Source organism: Trachurus japonicus, chromosome 12, assembly GCF_045865225.1.
Source record: "Trachurus japonicus isolate A0001 chromosome 12, Traja_1.0".
Classification (NCBI taxonomy): domain Eukaryota; kingdom Metazoa; phylum Chordata; class Actinopteri; order Carangiformes; family Carangidae; genus Trachurus; species Trachurus japonicus.
Window position 1 is genome coordinate 6,400,790 of NC_140918.1, and position 6,538 is coordinate 6,407,327.

A 6,538-nucleotide genomic window follows, 5' to 3' on the forward strand; every position below is an offset into this window, starting at 1 on the left:
ATTTTCTTACAGTATAATTCATAAAATGACTTTTTCGTCTTCATTATTGCACTTACGTTGTGATGGGTTCGTTCCTCAAACCGCTCACATGCATAAGGTCATAAAGGTTAAAGGTCAAAACTAGCGTCACGTTCAAGGGAGGATGGATGGAAAATCTACGAGTCACGGTTTGGATTCTATGAATGAATGTTAAACAGACAAAGAGATAAAAAAACAAAACAAAAAACCAACAATAACATGAAAACCAAATAAAAAGAGACTGAGACAGTGTGAGGGAGTCACAGAGCAACGTCAAGTATCTGTTGCCAAGGTTACAGCTACAACTGATGTAAAAAAAACAAAAACAAAAAAAAAACATTTAATGAATCAGTAAACAGGAAGTGTTACTTGGCAGCAGCTTGTTTGTTTGTTTGACGGCTGTAACTCTGTTTCTAGTTCAACATCAAGAGAAATAACGAGACGTGAAGATCAGTACCACTGACAGCCGCTTAGCTTAGCTTAGCATAAAGACTGGAAACGGAGGGAAACTGCTAGCCTAGCTCCATCCAAAAGGAAACAAACTCCGCCCACCAGCACCTGAACGTAAACAAAACCCTGAAGAGTGAATTGATCTGAATGTAGGAAGTAAAAAAAAAAAAAATGTGTTCATCAATGTATCCTTGAAGATCAATGATGTACGGAAGCTGATTTAGACCATAATTCATAATTGTGAGTCAAAACTTTTTCATTAAAAAAATTGATTTGATTTGGGTGTAAACTGAAAATTATGAGTTTAAAAATCAAAATGATCAATTAAAAAGTTGAAATTTTGCCGCATTTCATATTTTTAATCATAACAATCAGGTAAAAGAGTAAAAAGGAAAAAATATTAAGAGTTAAACTTCATATCACGAGAGAAAATTTTAACTTTTTAATCATAGTTTTGAGATTTTAAAAACTACAAATTAAGTTAAAATAAATATAAATAAATAAATAAAAATGTACTTTCATAATTACCTTTTTAAATCCCTTAATTTTCCATTTATAGTAAATATCTTTCAATCTTCTTTAAACTTCTGTAACTACAGTTCATCACAGTTTCTGTTTCTCTGTTGTACGTAATTTTTTGGTGAAGCTGTGACAATTTATGACCATCTAAAATGTAAACACACTATAGTTAAAATAAAACATGTTAATTAAAGTGTAATAAATTAATAATTAGCATCAGTAAACTCCCCGAACTGTTTCCTCCTGTTTCCAGTCTCGACACTGAGCTTCTCGTTCCCTCGGAGAATAAAACGTTTGCATTTCACTGAATGTTGAACTTTTTTTCCTTTCAATGACGTCAGTTTGTGACTTTAAATACGATAATAACAATAAAAAAATGTCAGTTAAGGTTTTCAGTTACAGGCGAAGTTTGACACTGTTCATACATGAGAAGGTAAAAAAAAAAAAAAAAAGAAGAATCACACACACACACACACACACACACACAAACTCAAACAACGACGACGACAACAACAACAACTCCGTTAGGTAAGTGTGGAAACAAAAACAAGGCAGTGGAAACAAAGAGAGTGAGACTCTCAGGTAAATAATAAAAAACAAACAAACAACAAACATACAAAATAAACGGAAAGGTCACATGATCGGAGCAGGAGCGTCGTCTGTCGCCAGCAAGGGGCAGAAAAGTCTAAATGTCCCTTTATCAGAGTCCAGACGGCTCCACATCTGCTCCACATGTGTTTAAAGTGTTTGTTTTTTCTTAAAGAAGGAGGAGGAAACTGCTGATCGACATCGTAAACATTTCCCCGCTTCCTTTTCTATCTCTGTAAAATCTCTTTATATGACGACTTTATTGATCTTATGTGAAAAATGCCCGTCGATATTCACTAAAAATCTAATTATTTTAGTCTAATTGATGAAATATTTAGTTTCCAATGATAAAAAGCAGCAAATAAAGCAAATAAAAAGAATCAATGAGTCTTTGATTGAAAAAAAACAAACAAAAAAAACTTAAATAATAAACCGATCATTGAAAAACGATCAATAGAAGTTACTTGATAGAGCTCTAATCGTCATTTATATCTGAAAACCACTGTTCACTATTGATCACATGTCAGAGAATATTACTGTTCAATAACTCAGTGAAAACAGCTCATCAGAGAAAAACTAGATTCAAGTAAATCACGTGTACTGTATATATTTCGGCTCTGACGTCTAAAATGTCGTTTGAATACTGACCCGGTGTTAACGGCATCGTTAGAGGAGGAGGAGGAGGAGACGAAGATGAACGAGTGAACAGGTGAAGAAGTGCAGATGTTTTCGTGCTCTTCATCTTCTTCTTTCTTCTGTTGGTTCATCGCTTCATCTCCAGAAGTAAAGCCACCGGCCTCGTACTCAAGTTTCCTGTGCTTGTTAAAGTGTATCGCCCTCGCTCTGCTGCAGCTCGTTAAACCAGATCAGTTAAACCAGATTAGTTAAACTCAATGTGTTAAACCAGATCAGTTAAACTCAATGTGTTAAAGGGACAACAAGGAGTTTTGGAAAGCGTAGCGTAGCGAAGTGTTTTCATACTACATTTACCATGAGCCTTCCGACCATAAACGACCCGCCGGGCAGCGTCCGCGAAACCGAAAGTAAGGAAACGCTGGTCGGCTCGCCCAGCATTTCCACCATTAATTAAAATAACAAAATAACGATAGAGACAAAACGATATATTTATCGAAAATGGACCCATTACCAAGTGTGGGTAACGTAGATTCATCCACATTAATATGAGACTTTTTTTATTGTCGTGGAATTTTTCGTTCTGCCGACGGAGAAACTCCTCGTTGTCCCTTTAACTTTAACTAGATCAGTTAAACTTAATCAGTTAAACCAGATCAGTTAAACTAGATCTGTTAAACCAGATCTGTTAAACTAGATTCGTTCAACTGATCTAGTTTAACAGATCAGCTCAAGTTAAACCAGATCTGAAACCATCTGAAACTACATGATCTCATTCTTTTTAAATCCCTCCTCTTCATATCGTCTCGTATCTTCCTTTATAAACATCTGTTTCTCTTCGTATCTGTTCCGTCGTCCGTAAAGTGAAGAAGCTAAAAACAGATGAGATGGCTGATTCTCCTCAGTCGTGACTCACTGTTCAGTTTTTTTTTTTTTTTTGGTTTTTCCTTCCTAGTAAGGGCAACATATGAAAATCTGGGAACTAAATCCTTACCAAGAAATTTCTTCACAGTTGTCTTTAGGAACATACGTAGTATGACGTCTTAAAATGTTGAAATTCAACTCCCGTGGGAAACCCCCTAAAAAACGACTCAAAGTTGGGGTACCCATAACTGGATTTTTGAACATTCCGAAATGTTAAATTTGGCCTTAAATAACTTGTGAGGGGTCAAACTAGGGGTTTTTCATGATTCTGAGTTGATTGCAAACATTAGTTTTACACCCAAAACACTCCTTGGTGGAGAAAAAAACAGCCACACCCACTTTTCTTGTTCATCGGAACCTCCATCACCACCACCAATAGAATGTTGGTGCAGGGAAGTTCCATAGTGCAGTTTCAGCCGACGCGACCCGGCTCAGGCTGCAGCGGCAGCACCATTCATCCTATTAACCATTTTTCTACCATTGCAATGAGTCTGGAAACATTATTTTAAGGCCGAAAAACTCCGCAATGTTACTTTAATGCAAATTCAATCATGAATTCTTTGGCCTTACCACTGCAACTTTTCTGCAAATTTGCTATCATAGACCGCTGTGGCTAGCTGTGGTCAGCTGTGGCCACAGTGTTTCCATTACGTTTTTTTGCATGTCTGTGTTTTTATTACTAGTTATTGTTTTCATATAACATTAAGTTTTATGCGGATCGGGAGCGAGAGAGAAGGAAAGACATGAGGTGCACACCAGATGTCACATACCACTAAAAACGGAAACATACACATAGCCTACACACACACTTCTCACTATTGGGTACATGTACATTAAAATGTTGCTTTCTTCTACTTTTTATTTATTGCCATGGTAAATCGGCCTAAGTATTGTTTAGTGGTAGTTGGTAGTTGGTTAGCATTAAAAGTGAGGAATTTTGGAGTTAGCTATAGTGCTAGACATGTTGAAGCCATTTACAACCTTCAATCATTGACAGACACTTTTTACACCTTATGTGAGAGCATAAGAACTTGAAATATGTCATGTCATTGCGTTGATAACATGCATAAGAAACTTAAAAATTGTGGTAACACTTTATTTGATGCCTATCTCTATAATGCATTATTGTCATACTTATAATGGGTTATAATAATAAAAGTTATAATGCAGTTATAGCACTGTATAACTATGGTTATAAACACTCATAAATGATTATAATGCTTTATAACAATAATCATAACACACTATAAAGCATTTTATCTTGTCTTATAAGGTCAGGTATTAATATATTATAACTATTAGGAACTCACTGACAATGCCCACATTGATAATGCATTAAAATATAGTTATAATGTGTTACAATTGGCTTATAGACGTGTATAACTATCATAATAAACACTCATAAATTACCATAAGGCTTTATAACAATAAGCATAACATATTATAGACCATTATAACTCTATTGTAATACTTGACCTTAAGCCATTATAAAATGCTCTATGATGTGTTATGCTTATTGTTATAAAGCCTTATGATCATTTATGAGTATTTATAATGATGGTTATACACTTTTATAAGCCAATTATAACACATTATAACTATATTTACGATGTATTATCGACGTGGGCATTGTCAGCCAGTTACTAACAATTATAACGTATTATTATACCTGACCTTATAAGTCATCATAAAATGTTTTATAGTGTGTTATGATTATTGTTATAAAGCCTTATGATAATTTATGAATGTTTATAATTATAGTTATACAATGCTATAACCACATTATAACTCATTATAAGTATGGTTATAATGCATTATAGAGATAGGCGTCAAAGTCTTACCAAAATGGCTGTTAGTTGGTAAATAACAGTAAATAATATGGTTAGTTAGCCAACTCCTATGTGCAACTGAATCTGATGACCATCTGACCATTTTATTTTCCTAAATGCTGGCTGACTGCCCCATTAGCTATCAAACTAGGAAAACATGGCGTAGGCCTATTGTCATCGCAAGGATTTTTGCAGTTAGGTTTAGGCTATTATAATAAAGGTGATCTACTATACTCAATAGAATACATTAGAGATCAGCTATTCCTGTGTATGACAGAGGTTTTCTTTAATGTCACAAAAAAACTTCTACTATTACTACTGAATACTTAATATAACTTATATTCTACCTTTTTACATTGTTGGACATTAATCTAGCACACACGTCAATCTCATGCCAAAAACCTGGGGGCCAGATCTGTCCTGCGACACTTTTATATGGCCCTATTATGTTAATAATGGCCCACCAATATAGCATTCACATTACTCACATTACAAATCCCATAATACACTACAACAGCTACCATACGGTCATGACCAAGCAATAGGCCCAAGCTGGAATGAACAAGTTTGTGACACACTGCAACATCTTTTTCCATTCTTCAAAAACGACGCCTGGATGCTGGATGGAGATTGATGCTCAGTGTGTGTGCAGATTAACATGATCATGTTTGCAATCAATGTAGCACCACTGTGTATTTTTTGTGCTTTTCCCATCTTCATTTCGAACAAACTTGTTTCAGTTGTTGCTGGTATGTGAAATCTGGTGCATGTCCACTGTCTTTTCTCTCTCGCTGCTTGCTACCGATCTGCATAATAAATTACATCTATAATAACTTTTTTAATAAATTTAGCGACACCACAAAATCCTGGAGGGTCTGTAGAAATATAATAGAAATAAAAATAGAAAAAAGGGTAGAAAGTTATATTGAGTATTTAGTAGTAATATGTAACACAACCTCTGCAATGATAAGGAATGGCTTCTCTGCAATACATTCTATTGGTGGTGGTGATGGGGGTTCCGATGAACAAGAAAAGTGGGTGTGGCTGTTTTTTTCTCCACCAAGGAGTGTTTTGGGTGTAAAACTAATGTTTGCAATCAACTCAGAATCATGAAAAACCCCTAGTTTGACCCCTCACAAGTTATTTAAGGCCAAATTTAACATTTCGGAATGTTCAAAAATCCAGTTATGGGTACCCCAACTTTGAGTCGTTTTTTAGGGGGTTTCCCACGGGAGTTGAATTTCAACATTTTAAGACGTCATACTACGCATGTTCCTAAAGACAACTGTGAAGAAATTTCTTGGTAAGGATTTAGTTCCCAGATTGGTCAAATATCTGCTAAAATGCCCTTACTATCCAGCAGGAGGAGGAGGTGAAGGTGGAGGAGAAGATGAGCGGTTCAACAGCTTGGGAAACGTGTGCGTTCTTCATACGAAACCTCGTTTTAAACACTGAAAAGACGATGAGAAAGCGACTAAACATGAGTGAAACGATCCGGAAACACGTTGGCATAAAAAAAAAACAAAAAAAAAACGGGATCAATAATCTCATTATTTCCAGTGTGCGAGGTAAAACAC